The sequence below is a fragment of the Cryptomeria japonica genome, chromosome 9, assembly GCF_030272615.1.
Source record: "Cryptomeria japonica chromosome 9, Sugi_1.0, whole genome shotgun sequence".
NCBI lineage: Eukaryota > Viridiplantae > Streptophyta > Pinopsida > Cupressales > Cupressaceae > Cryptomeria > Cryptomeria japonica.
In genome coordinates this window covers 520229316-520244942 of record NC_081413.1, presented here as the reverse complement: position 1 = coordinate 520244942, position 15627 = coordinate 520229316, and the positions used below count along the sequence as shown (strand labels likewise).

Below are 15627 nucleotides of genomic sequence, written 5' to 3'. Positions count from 1 at the left end.
TCCCGACCCGCCCTCGACAATTGTGTCGGTCAGGATGGTGCCCAATATACCCATTTCCACCACTGCTGGGTGTCTACCATTGTTGATCGTCAGGGTTAATGGGTCTGCTGCTGTCTCGCCAGGATTGTCCTTGCCATGTATTGGTTGGCCCACTGGGGTTATTATTGCGGATTGCAACAATGTCGCTCGCAAGTGCGGCATACTTTCCAGGAGGTCCTTCATTTTGACGGGTATCTCGACCTGTAACAGTTGGTTTATAATGTTTGTTTCACCTTTAGAGCGAGAAGTACCCGCAAGCCCCTGTGAATCCTTGCTCGTTGACATCTCCTTCTCCAATTCCGCTCGTGCCTCCAGTGCCTTTCGTTTTTACGTGCGGGGATCTGGATAAGTGGCTGCTTTCGTCTTGGACCTTGTTATGGCGAGTGCATCTTCCGTTTCCACATTCAACAGGTTCACGCCAGATTTGGGACAATTGCCATCATCATGCTCCCCCGGACCGCACCACTTGCAAAGTTTTTGTGGTGCTTCCTCCACTGTACAGTCTCTGGCGAAATGCCCCCAGTGATTGCAAGCTCGGCATTGTATCATCGGCCGCCCTTTAGCGTCGTATTGGATTCGGCTTCTATTATTTGTATTGTTATTATTACCTCTTCCTCGCCTGTTGTTTCGATAGCCGCCAGACGAGGCGTTGTTGCTCGCAGGCTGGGACGTGCCGGCTGACGCAGATGGTTCTGTAAAGAGAACCTGTTGGTTACGGGTCCTCATATTGTACGGACACTCCTTGGTAAGGTGTCCGGCAATCTGGCAAATATCACAAAATGCTTTTTTCGGACAAGACCCCTTGGTGTGTCCGTCGGTACGACAGTCCGTGCACCATAACTCCCCTTCGTCGCCCTTGCTTGTGCTTCCTTTGGTTGCCTTTATCTCTCTCATCATTCGCTCCATATCTTTCTGGAGAGCCCGTACCTTCCAATTAGAGTCGTCATCACTGCTATCACTTTTGTCAGAAGAGGAATCATCCTTCGACGAGGATTTATTTTTCTTCTTCTTGGTCGTCTTCTGTTCACTTTCTAAATCCATTGCCCTGTTATAGGCGTCAGAATATGAAGGAGGTACTATCTTCATTTTTCGTCTAAGGGATTTCTTTAGACCTTCCACGAACCACCGTTTTTTCAGTCCGTCTGCCGGCTGGTTCTCCATCTTTCCTAGCAGCTCTTTGAGCCGCCGGTTGTAGGTTCGAACAGTCTCGTCCTTTCTCTGTTTCGTGCCGTAGATTTCGGCTACGATCTCATTATCGTCTCTTAGGAGACAAAATTCTGCTTGAAATTCCTTCTTCAAGTCTGCCCATGTGCCAATTTTAGCCTTATCTGTGTCCGAAAACCAGTCGATGGCTACGCCCCTCAGGGTTGCGGGAAACTGTGTTACCCACTCGTCCTCATCGGTAACACCATTCGCTCCCCAAATTGTTTCACAAGTGCGACAGTGGCGGACAAGGTCTTCTTTCCCATCCCCATGGAACTTTGGAAGTTTTTGTTTTTGTGCCATACCTTGCCTTTTTACTACTGGTGGCTGTTGTCCTACTCCGGATGGGTCAGATCCTATAAGGGGTGCTTGACTGCCATGCCCCGGTGTCCCTCCGACACTCCTGGCAGCCCTGGTGTCTTCTCCCTCTTCTGCCTCCTCCCCACTCCTTGGAGTTTTCCTAGCCTCTGGTGTGTGTGGCAAGTCCCTCAAATCCCTCAACTGAGTTTTGGTATACTCTATCCTGCGGCGAGTTTCCGCAAGTAACTCCTCCCGACTCCGTGGGTGGCCGCTGGCCTCACCGTCCCCTTCGGAGCGTTCCTCCTCTCTTCGCTTATACCTCTGTCGCCTTTCCGCTTGCTGTTCAAGGATCAAGGCACGTTGGGCTACTGCACGTTCATCTATATATTGTGGCTTATTTTTGTCTTTATTCAGTGTATTGGGCATTAATTCCCAGACAGCTTTCTATATACTTAATGGCATACTTTTATTCATTCATAATGTGGAAGACAAGTTTATGCCAACAATATGACATAATTATTACAATAAGTGTTTTTTTTTTTTTTATTCCGCCCCGTATGGCTCACGGTTCAAATGCCCCTGACCTGGCGCCATCTCGTTCTGCTTCCCGTTCCTCGTACTGCTGCAAAATTTCTTGGCGTCGCTCCTCTCGGGCAATCTCCTCCAGGCGAGCTTGTTGTGCCAACGATGCTTGTGCTAGCAGTCGGGGGAGATGGTTCATCAACCGATTTACCTCCGGACTCACTTCCAACGCTGTCCACACGGTACTTGGTGGGACTTCCGCCTCCGCCGCCTCTCGTCGCACGTAGGTCTGAATGGCTACTTGGAGTAGAATCGAAAATTCTCTCGTCGCAGTGTCTTCTCCTACGTAGAGTTCTGTTTGGGCATCGTCGACCTCCGGGTTCACCTCACCAACGGGTAGGCCCATTGTGTCTGTGCGCCATCCATGTCTCCGTGTCTCCTGTTCCCGAGTTCGTGTCGGCAACGGCGCCAAATGTTTACCTCACTGGGTAAACAGGAAGAATACAGAAACTAAATAGCAATGCACAATGCAATTACAAAGGATGTAGCTTTCCATTAATGTCAAAAGATGTTCATATTATAATCTGTCGTCAACATTACATGTCCCAACACCCGGAGGTGGTACAATATATGACAGCCGAAGGGGTGCGACACAACCGTCGAGACTCCAACTACCTACCCGTCGGCTAACTAACTATTGATAATTAACATTACTAACTATACACTTTTTCCGGATAACATACTGTCAGTCCTACTAATGGCACCATGGAAGTCTTTGCATAGAAGTCACTTGCCCTTCTTTATCTATCTTAAACAAGGCAAGATATGCAATGAAAGGATCCAAATGAGTTTCACTCTCTTACTCTCATTCCCTACCTTCCCTTATACTTGGCTTCTTGTGTTACATGAGACGAGTTTGAATATAAATACACCAACTCCTTTGCCTTTCTAGCTACTAAAATGGCTACAAATGTATAGAGGAGTATGTACTCTACTTTCATTCAGTCAAGAAATTCCAACCTATTGAAATAAATTACATTCAAAATTTAATGATTTTAACATCTTTTTTCAAAAGTAAAAAGACAAGAAATTTAAAAACATGTAAATGAAAATTGATGGCAAGAGGCTATAGGTGCATGGATCCTTGGCCATGGAGGTACTATCTTTATGAATATCCTTGTACTAGTCTAGAAGAGAAATGAAGCTACAATTTGTTCAGGCTAGACTTTCTAAACTAGCCCGCAACTATGTCTTCTATATCTTGATCAGAGAAGTTCTTAGTGAATGCAACCTTTTACTGATGACTAATTTCAAAGTCCCTACATTAATGGAGAGGTTAGGTGAAAAGCGGGTGTTTGAGTGCTGTAGGAGATGCAGTGGGGTGGTCATTTTGTTCCTGTAAAGTGCCAAGCTAAGATTTTGTGTATTTTGACAATGTTTAATAAAATGCCAACTGACAGATACTGTAATGTTTCAGGTATATTTTTTTTTGTTGTATGTTATTGTATGTATTGAACAAGACATCCATCAAACAAATGAGCTAAAGCTGATAAATATTCACATTGAATTATAGAATCACGACATAATTTCATTAAGCACAATGTACTCAAATTTAATAACATATAATGCATTAATACCACCACTGGAATTGAATACCATGCATTCACAAATTAATATGGAGCAATTCTAACCCCAAGATGCAGGAAAATATAATGAAGTGCTGTTGAAAGTCACTACAGACTAAATAGGCTTCTACTGCCCTCTTCTCAAACCTGCACACCCTCCATGATGATGCTGCAGATGCTCACAGAACCCTGATACTGATTGCTAGTCATAAAATACATCAAATTTGACTCGGCTTGCAGCAGCCCACTTTGAATAGTTGGAAGAAGGTGAGTTTATGACTCAACTGGGTAATAGGGTCATTAAAATCCTAGTTGCAGGAAGTAATTCATCCTTAAACCTCTCATGCCCTGCTCCAGACTAGGTATATCAGGCTTCCCTTCAAGTGTTGCGGCCAGCAGGTGATAGAAGAGTACATGGTCGACCAAGGATACATTTGTCAACAAGCATAGGATGCAACCCATTCACAGTCCTTCACAAGCGCACAGAATTACTTAAAAATTTGACACCACCACGCTCAGCAGTACAGCCCGATTATATCCTCCTTTGTACCACCTGTTTGAAAGGTCAACAATATAACTTTGTAATGTCCCCAATGTAAATTTTTAGGGTATTAAGGACCATCAAATCACAAATCAATTGCAAGAGACTTCTTTGCAATCAAAGACTCTAAAAATCCTTTTTAAAATTTATATCGGCGATAAGTGATACCACCTAGTATAAAAACGATATATTATGATCTGCTATATATAGTTATACCTGATCTGTGTATTTATTCCGATCTGCAATTATGGAGTTAACTTTGCTCTACTTGATATGACAATATAAATTGTATTGTAAGTTTCCTCACAACCATTTATAGCTATCCCTGATATAGCAATATCAGTATGCTGTTAGTCTTTCACACCATTGCTTATAGCGATGAAGATAGAACTGCTGTTTCTGATTTGCTTTAGAAATATGCAGTGTGGGTGGTGGCTTTCCTGAATGATAACTTTAGATATATGCACTGGTTTGCCGATAAGGCTACTGCTCAATTAGAGCAATCCAAATCTGGATGAGAATCAGAAATAAATAATCCCATGATGATTGGAAATAAGTATCTATCTTCATTAAATATATTTATTTCCTAAAGGTCGTGCCCCATTGGAATAATTACTCCTTGAAGATTCACGTCTTGTCCTTCCATGACAGCAGTTTGTTAACATGGAGAATTGTCTTTATAATCATTAATAGGCATCGCGCCCCTTTGGATACTCGCTGCCCTTTGTAAATGTCTTAGTCATGATCGAAATCGCATAATGATTAAGATAATCATCAATTTTCTGCTCCTCCTACCGTGAGGATAATATATGGGTTTTCGCATAGTCGGGTATGATGATATTGATAGGAATTGTCTTCATATATAAAAGAGTTCTCCTTACTTCGTGGAGTTATGAACATCTTGCTATTATATGCATATCTCAGCATGGCATTAATTATTATGATCTGCATGTATTGCTAGATCAATATCACATCTTTAGTCTACATCATACTTCCTTCTATATCTTATTGTCTTGACGATGATCTTCTTATCAGCGATATGAATCTTTTGATATAATATATTACTCTTGGAAGAATTGATAAGGATCTTGCACAATTAGATCCAGAATGATAGTCTATGTGGTCACTTGATATATTGTTAAACAGATCTGACTCTTCTTTGTTTTGGTGAACTCTATGGTTTGGTTACCATAATTCATTCTAGGATGAGTATCTAAAATCAATTGTTCTTATAGATATTGATATTAACATCTATTGTTGGTGATTGATAAGATTATTTTCTTGAGATCATCAAACCCTTGATCATATCACTGGGTCTCAATACTTTATCTTACTGGATGTGCTTTATTGATGCTAGAGAGGAAGATCGTGAAGTCTTATCAATAAGACGATTTTTCCTTGATAATATTTTGGTGTAACTGGCTTTATTGAGAGAATATGCCATTAATCATTATATTTAAGCCATAATCTATCTTCATAATAATGTCGATTAGATGCTGATTTGCCTCCTTGCTTGAGGCGTCATTATTAATCATTGTCGGCAATAATATAGTTGCCAACTATAGTTTGTATATGTTACGGCATCCTTAAATATGATAGCCTCCTCAATAATTGTTTCGACGGTGTTTATATTCCTCTTTTCCTTGTTGACTCTACTACATGTGTTCACCACGTAGCTGAGTGTATTGCTATGTATGAAGACTGCATATGAATAATTGACGGTGCCAATATCGTATCTGTTGATCCTATATCTTTGACATCATAGTTTTCTTGATGATGACCGGAAGTGGTATTAATGGTTCCTTGATATCATGCTTGATTTCTTATTAATTAGTTTAAATCTTTAATTTAAACTTATTTAATTGTTTATTGATTTTAATTGTCTCCATGTCCGGCTAATGTAGAAACAATTCTGAAATGGCCAACCCATCAATAGTGTAAAACGGCTATCGATTTGGCATATCGTTCATGTATCATAGTTATCTTTACTCGTATGCACTCACCGGATATTTATTTTATTATTATTATTTATTTATATTACTTATATTATTATTATTTGATAAATATGAATTTAATATTAAGCAATATAAATTTTATATAAAATCTTATTTGTTATTAATAAATAATGATCATATATAACATAAATAATAATCATAACAAATAATAATAAACATTAATAATTATATATTAGAGGAAAATCGTGAAGTCTCATAAATGAGACGATTTTCCAATATTATTAAATGTTAATTAATAAATGTTTTAATTATCGTATTTATTTAATCACAATAATCCAATGTCCAAAGAGGGGTTATGACAAACTTACAATAGTATGGCCAGTTATGGTTCAACATACAAATTCCTCTCACAGATCTTTTGATAATATTTGCAAGCAAATAATTGATTTTGACAAATCTCAATCAATGACAAACTTATCCATAACATTGTCTACTTACCTTCTTCACATCAATGACAACATTTCCAACAATTCTTCGTGGATTGCTCCATATAGAAACACTGAGTGCCGTGATGGTAGAAGGAAGCCTGTGCCAATAACAATTCACCGTAATTCCTTCCTCTGCTCCAGATCAACATTGAGCTTGCAACTCCGTTGCTCCATAGATAAGCCGTATTGATCTTTAGAACTGGACTACGTATAAAATAACGAAGAGATGATATATTGTTCAGTCAACACTATAGTCGCTGAATTAATTATAATGCCGAACTAAATATGATTGCTGCGATATGTCTACTCCCCAAACTATAATCACCAAAATATTGATATGCTTGATAATTGAGTTGGATATTAAGTGTGATAAATGATTGTTTGACATCTTATACCTGATATGATATATTGTTTTATGGGAGCTTTGATATATATATGAATTTGCTGTTCCATACGATATTCTATCTTCTTGATCAGAGATTGTTGATGATCTTGATTAACTCTATGGATCGCTCATAGTTTGATATCATAATTTTCTTTTGGTTGAATATTTGAGATATGGATTGTAATCTGCTTCTGTTGTTATCTTATAACTAATTGTATTTAGAACTTAGTTGATTGGCTTTGCAAATATTGCTTGACTGATCTACACAACGATGATGTCTTAAAAGTAACAATCTCAATGAAGGAGCTGATGATAGTGTTGAACTCTGTAGCTCTCTCATATAATCTTGATTGTCTTATCCAATGGAGATGCTCTCTATACTTGGTGTAATTGACATGTTTCTTACTATCGTTCTTGGAAGGGTGATCATCATCTTGGACTTATCCTTATTCCTACTATGTAACTAGGAAAATCATCTTATTCATAAGACTTCACGATTTTCCGAATGCTTTTATTCTTCTACTAACAACTGGCCATGTGCATCTACTTCTAACTTCTAATAACTAGATATAGGTGCTCAAGGATTGCCACTACTCGACCACAAATTGTTTATTGTTGGCTGGCTCTCTTGGTTAAAGATGGGGACATCTTGCCCACAAGCATTCTTCAAATCTTTATGATGATACCAGGATCCCAATTAAATTTGTAGAAGGTTCCAACATACATCCATTGTTGCATGCTAATGCCATTGAACTCGCTATGTTCGTTAGACTGTCTCATCATGCGATGTTTCCACATCATTCAATTTATTTATCATGGAGTAAGTCTTGTAGGACCATCTACTTATAATGTAGTTCGGTTGAGCTTTAATGAAAATGGTCTTTCAAAGTCCATGAATAGGCAGTTTACTCCAATATTGTACATATTCTCTCAAGGTGTCAAGAGAATATTTCTGGGTTTTCCAATCAATTGCAATCATCACAATGTTGTAGGAAGGATTGCTTAGCCATTTCTTAGAATGTTGATGGGAATTATCATTCATTGTGGTGGAGACGAATAGAAGAATGGTACTTGTAGGATTTCTTAAAAATATCCTCCATGAAGTGAACAACGGTCCAATAACCGTTTGGTCATTAGTTGGTGTCATCACCATGTAACTGTAACTATTTTGTGTAAGGTATATACTATAAGTGTTATTATTTCTCCAACAGTCAACCTTCAATCTTTGATCAAAGGATGAGATCTTCTTTATGAACCTGATTTGAACTGTAATCTCTTGAAATTTGATGGGGCAGTGATTGGTGATAGCATTACTAGGTTTTGTCTTATTACTCCAAGTTTGTCTCAACCCTTCATTGATAGGAGATGATCTAGGGTCCCAAACTTTATGATTGTCTCTAGTCTCATCACAACCTTCATGAAGAGCTCCTTTATTCAGCTCAAAGAGAGGGTTGTCATAAACCTCATTTGTTTCAACTTCAAACAAGGGGTTACTAATAACTCACTTCCTTTGGTGAATTAACCTTCACTGTCATATTCCTTTTACCTTCCTCAAGGTGATTAGATTCGACATATGAAGTAGCCTCTGATTCACTATCATTGGAAATGTTACCTTTCTCATCCAAAACCATTGACTTGTTAGTGGATGCCATGTACTCTCCAAGAGATGAAGGAGAATCATGAATGCCATTGGACAAGTTATCCCCAATAAATGATCCTTATGGAGTGAGTGCTACACCATAATCCTCATGAGTTTTGTCATTGGTATATGAAGATAAAGTTTTCTCTTTATTTTTGGAGATGTTGGAGGCCACTTTCTTGTCTTGTCCTTCTTGAGATGTTGGCATGAAATCATGGGTAGTTGTTAGCACCTTAATAGTATCTTCTTTAATTGGATAGATGCTTGATTTTTCCTTCAGTTTCTCCTCTCTGAATAGCCCTTTGGTAACTTTGATTTTTTCCCCTATGTGATTTCTACTTCCTTTAGGTGAGTACTTCATCCTTAGCTCTATGTAGTCGCTTAGAGGCATATCGTTTTGTAATCCTTCATTAATCCAATCTTGTTGAAATTGATCTTTTAGATCAATTGTGGGTTCATTGACTTCTTGGTGTTCTTCTTTAGATGGGAATGTTGTTACTATTGGCCTTGAACTTGTTGTAGACATGTCTAGTTGGAGTTTGAATGTTGATGGATTTATTTTTGTTGCCTCCCTTGTTGCCATTTCCGTTCACTTGTTTTAGCCTGCTCAACAATTGAGTCAGTTTCTTGAGTGTTTTTATACAGAGCCATTGATGGATTCAATCTATCCTTGAGTTGTCCTCATCTTCTACTCTTCTGAAAGGTTTTCCCACTGGCTGGTAGGATCATTAGCTGTGATACCACTATAATGTACCGTTTTAGGAACAATGCAATATAACCACATAATGTAATGGTCTGATACCACTTGTAGTGTCCCCTATTAGGATAACTAGGAATTATGTGACAATTACTTGAATTCCTTAGAATTACAAATATAGTTTTGCTATGAACTTATGTAATTGAGAATGTAAAGACAAATATAAATTAAATGACAACAATCAATGCCACTTGCTATCTCTGATTTATATAATTAAGTGTATGCTTCAGAGAATTGATGTATTTGCAATTAGTGCAATGATCACTTGCTATATCAAATATGGCAATGGGATATAATACGATATTGCTTTTAGCAATATGGATTGCAGTCTCTGTTATGATCACTTAACCCATGCAATGTCTGGTCCCTATTATCACTTCTAGTGATATAGTTGCTGTGTCTGATATGTGCAATTCTCCCTTGCAATCAATGGTGCCGTCTTAGATTTAAAATTATGTGCTTTTGCAACCAAATTAGCCAAGTGGCCGATGCTCACAAGAGCAGATCCAATTAAGGATAAAAGAGTAATAAGTTTCCAAATTGATGATATTTGATAGAATGAGTTCGATCTCCCTTTTGTATCTCGCAAGAGGGAATGGTTGCATCATTGGAGAATTAAAAGAGATGTGTCTCTCCGTAATCATATCACATCTCCTATTAACATAAGCCAAACATAGTACTTAATGATTAGTTTATAAGCCTTGACTATACATTGTTCTTCGTTGTTAATTGCTCCACAGAGAAACACTAAGTGCCGTGATGGTAGAAGGAAGCCCGTGCTATTAACAATTCACCGTAATTCCTTTCTCTGCTCCAGATCAACGTTTAGCTTGCAACCCCGTTGCTCCATAGATAAGCCGTATTGGTCTTCATGTATAATATATTGTTCGGTCAACACTATAGTTGCTGAATTAATTGTAATGCCGAACTAAATATGATCACCGTGATATGTCTTCTCCCCAAACTATAATCACCAAAATATTGATATGCTCGATAATCGAGTTGGATATTAAGTGCGATAATCGATTGTTTAACATCTTATACCTAATATGATATATTTTTTTATGGAAGCTTCGATATATATATGAATTTTTCTGTTCGATATGATATTCTATCTTCTTGATCAGTGATTGTTGATGATCTTGATCAACTCTTTGGATCGCTCATAGTTTGATATCATAATGTGCTTTTGGATGAATATTAAGATATGGATTGTAATCCACTTCTGTTGTTATCTTATAACTAACAGTATTTAGGACTTAGTTGATTGGCTCTGCAGATGTTGACTGCTTGATCTACACAATGATGATGTCTTGAATGTAACAATCTTGATGAAGAAGTTGATGACAGTGTTGAACTTTGTAGCTCTCCCATATAATATTGATTGTCCTATCCAATGGAGATACTCTCCATACTTGGTGTAATCGACATGTTGCTTATTATCCTTTGTGGAAGGATGATCATCATCTTGGACTAATCCTTATTCCTCCTAATGTAACTAGGAAAATCATCTTATTCATAAGAATTCATGATTTTCCAAATGCTTTTATTCTTCTACTAACAACTGGCCGCGTACATCTACTTCTAACTTCCTATTAACTAGATATAGGTGCTCAAAGACTGCCACTACTTGACCACAAATTGTTTAATGTTGGCTGGCTCTCTTGGTTAAAGATGGGAACATTACAAAGGGTCACAAACATGGAAGGAAGCCATAATCGGCCATACAAACATGAAAAAAACATGAAGTGTTGTGCTTTTGTTAAGTTTTCAACACCATTTGTGACATGTGATGTGTGCTTTTGACGTGGCACAACCAACTCAGAATAATGACAATAATAGAAAGTCTTCAAGTTCAAAAGCCAGTAACTAGTTTCAGAATGTTAAAGCAACTATTAGGTAAAGAGTGAGGTCACCTTATCTCAGTTGACCTATTTGGACAAGAAAGCAGATTTAAGGCAGAAGAGAGCCTGTTTTAGGCTATTTAAGTGTTTTCTTGTCTCGCTATGATGGATAGGGATTAGGGCTGCTTTAAGTGAAGACTTTATTGAATAATTTATTATCTTTCCTTTAAATATTCTCTAGTGAGCCTATAAATAAGTGCCTTGAGCACAATGATTGTAGTGAGAGTTTATGTCAAACTTATGCTGCACAAGTTTTCATTCAAGATAGGACATTAGAGCACTGTGTTCTACTTGTGAGAGCTTAAAAACTAAGTAATAAAAAAAATAAAATTGTACACCTATTTTTTTATCATTCAGAGTAGCATTGTTGTAATGTCCCTTCCTTAGACAACCCAGTTGTCAGCATGGGTTAGCCTATAATTAGGGTTCCCGTGGGCTAACATGGTGGATAGGGAGCCCATTTGCGGGTTTGGTGATCTTCTCAAGAGTATTGGAGATGTTTTGGGCGTTTTGGGACAATTTCCTATTTTTAGGAGACTGCTAGTTGACTGTTTGACCACCCGGAGGGACATGGAGCATAGCAGAGTGGCTTAGGAGTGTTTATCATCGATTTGAGTCAGTCTCCTAATTTTTAGGAGCATCCCTACTTTTAGGAGGAGACTGCCAGTTGCACTGCCACATCCACTCATCATCCTTAGATAGGTGACAACATTCAATTTTCAGTTTGGAGTCCAGCTGATAGATTTATGAATAAATTTGGATTCAATAAATTATTGTCTAAAGTTTGACTTAAATAAAATAAAAGTGACTTAATTAAGTCACTTTATATTATAATAATTTATAATAAAGGGCCCCCCCTTATGCCATGATGCCTAGGAGACATGAGTTAAGTTGTTTTTAAAAAGAACTTAATTCCTTTAATAAAGGGAGTCTAAGGGGGTCGTACATCTTGAGGGAGAGGCATAAGGGAATGAAATAAAGTTTAATAAACTTTATTTAAAAAGTCTTGCAACTCTAAAATCGAATTAGGGTTTGGAGTTGTTAAAAAAACATGAGGAGGCTTCATTCATTCATCTTTCAATCATTTTTACAATTAGCTTTTGGGAATTGTGCTCTGTAGCTCATTTCAACAGCATAGCAGCTTTGAGGAACGAAAACTCCTTGAAGATAGGTGGATTTGGACGATACCCCAATTCACAGATTGGAGGGATTCATTCAGAATTTCTAATTGTGCTTCAATTCAGACTTATTTCAGCAGTTTCAGAGAATAGACTGGAGAGGGTTGAAGTCTTTAGAAGGAAGCCATACCTTCATTTGCAGCAGCCGCACAACTTCCACAGGCAGCCGTACCATTTGCAATCCCCACAGATTGCTACACTTGTTCAATTCAGCTTATTGAGGGTTTAGATTTCATGGATTTCTGATCAGCAGCACTATACATCAGTATATCAATAAATTCAGCAGGCGACAAGAGCACAATTATCATTCATTTATTGATTTTACTAGTAGATGGAATAATCCTGCTTGGGAGCCAAGCGTGGAATTCAATAATTCTCCAGGAATTGTTTTTGGTAATTATTGTTGGGTCAAATAAAGCTCATTGGAGCCACTTCCAGCATTTGGGTGTCCTTAGACTGTATTTTGCTTCAGTTTCTTTAATAAAACGCATTCCAGGTATTGCGTGGGACTCCTGGTATGGAATTCTATTGTCTTGGTGAAATAGATATCTTAATTCTGAAATTATTACATTGCTGTCCAAAAATCAGAATTCTAAGTTTTATTATCAGTCAATTTTATTTCAATATTTTAAGTTGAAAAGTATTGTTTAATTGGTATCCCTTCATGATCAAACCTTCATACAACCATTGGAATCAAACCCAAGCAAAAAACCTCAGAAAACTGTCTTAAAACCACCAATCAATAAGCAACCAGCAACATAAAAAATCATAAAATATTCAGAAAATCTTGGCTGGGGATCTTTCAATTGTATGCTTATAAGTTATTGCTCACTGTCAATCTCTTGTTTTGTTCAATGTTGTTATTCATGTTGTTTTCTCCATTCAAATCTATCAAATTGTTGATGTGAATCCATCAATCTTTGTTTGTTTGCATTTTTTTTTTGAGCAAAACGCTATAGGGGGTAGCTCCCATCCATTTATATCAGAGAAAACATTACAAAGATCTAGCAACAGAGAGTGAACAGCAAGATATAAATGGCCTCAATGACCTCTTGCGAACGGTCAATTTGTGCTTGTGACAAAATATTTTGGTTTACCCTAAGAGAAAAAGCATATGTTTCCATATTGTTTCTGCATATGCCATCACGTAGAAGAGCCATCAGATTCAGCATATTACTATCATTTGCCATTGTCTCTATGCATATGGCATCTGCAATCAATCCCCACACTTGGGTTCATGTCCAAATTCTGCAATGCCCTAATGGCCATCAATCTTTGTTTTAATTAGTGGAATGCATTTGTGTTTAAATTATGTTATATCTTAGCTGCAAAGACAGAAGACCTCATTGTGAGATAAGAAATTCTTAAGTCTTGTGCTTCTCCTACCTTGAGATCAAAAAGATAGGTCAAACTCACTTTCAAGTTGTTTTACTTTCATGCAAACCTCAAGGGATAAATTGTATAGTGTACATAAGTATTGAGCTTGTTTATTGCTTTAAATTTTAGAAGTAAATTAGATCAGGGAGCTTCCCCTGCAAATTTGAAGAGAGGATTTCCTCACACATTGTTCTAGTTTGAGTTTTCCTAAAAAGGACAAATCAAAACATTAACAATCATCACCTCAAGGCAGTGATCAATCCTTGTTTGATAATCATTATGTGGAAGATGATTTGACTCATATATTAATTTGACACAATGTGGACAAAATCTAAAAACCCAAGTTTATGACCTATTATCCATATTTGTGTTGTCCTCATTTTTGTTTTAAAAAATGAAGGACCATTACATGAAATTTTTGTGAAAAAATGAAAATTTTTACTCTATGGCACGCTTCCTGAGGCAAAATTTTGACTAATCCTTGAACTGGCTTAATCCTCAGTTCATCCTCAAACTACGTTTCGAATTTCGTCAAATTCTGGGTTCGTTTGCTATGTCTTTCCTTCAATCGGGTTTTAAAATCCCGACTGCAGGTGGAGAATTTTTCTTGAGCTGCAAGTTTTAATGATATTCATTGTTTTGGTCTTTGTAGGGGAATTTTTGGCTTATTGCATGTGCACTTTTATTTAAAAGATGTTACTTGTAATTTGTTTTAAATTTCCCCTTTGTTGTTTTTATCTTTTTTATTGTTTTTTGGTCTTTTTTAGTTAAAATAGGGATTTTTTGGTTAAGTTACAAGTAAACTTGTAGTTCTCTACAAAAACCCCTACTTTAATGGTTTTTACATGTAATAGAGATTTTAAACCCCCACTACATGAGTGCAAGCAATTCTAACTTGTTGTAGGGATTTTATTTCCCCTTTACAAGTGATTTTAAACTTGCATACCTCTCCAAAAAACCCGATTTTGCTCATAAAGTGCATTTTTGAGGATTTTAAACTTGTAATTGCATTTTTAAAACCCGATTTTGCCTTGTTGATGAAAAAGTGACAATTTAAAACTTGCACTTTGTTTCCAATAACCCAATTTTGCCTTGCAAGTGCATTTTTGACAATTTTAAACTTGCAGTTTGCTCCAAAAAACCCGATTTTGGCCTAGTAAGTGAAAAAGTAAAATTTTAAACTTGCTATTTGTCTTAAAAATCCCGATTTTGGCTTGTAAGTGGAAAAAGTGAAATTAAAACTTGTTATTCTCTCCCAAAAACTCGATTTTCATTGTTTCATGCATTTTAAACTTGCTATTTGTTCCAAAAAACCCAAATTGCAAGAAAAAACGTTTTTTTTGAGGATTTTTGGCAAATTTTTGTGGAGATTTTTTGGGAGATAGAAGGCGTTCTGGATTCCTCCCTATTTTTATGCATTTTCAAACACCTTTCATGCCACATGGAGGTTAAGATTGCTGGATTTTAGCTTTATAACAGCAGCCACGTTTTTTTGCAATTTGGAATGCCACGAATCAGCAATGTTATGAATCGTTTTGGCTTGGTATGCTAAGGCGTTGAGGTTAGAAAGAGTCTTGGCCATTTTCCATGCCATTTCTCATGCATTTGCTGCCACATTTTTCAGTTTTGGGCACTTTTTCAAAAACGTGGCTAGGGTTTTGGAATACGGTTAATTTCTTTTTAAGAGATATTCTTCCTTATTTCAAAGATTGAT

General features: G+C 37.2%; 1 protein-coding gene across 5 annotated transcripts in view; it reads right to left on the bottom strand.

Annotated features, from left to right (window-relative positions):
- LOC131066901 (uncharacterized) overlaps positions 1 to 15627 on the bottom strand; it is a 401673-nt gene that overhangs the window by 9123 nt on the left and 376923 nt on the right. The window contains exon 25 of one of the 5 annotated variants that reach the window (XR_009111745.2): positions 3756 to 4242. The exons of the other annotated variants lie outside the window; for them this stretch is intronic. The gene's annotated coding sequence lies outside the window, so the exon portion shown is untranslated. The remainder of the gene's footprint in view (positions 1 to 3755; positions 4243 to 15627) is intronic. 5 annotated transcript variants of the gene reach the window in all.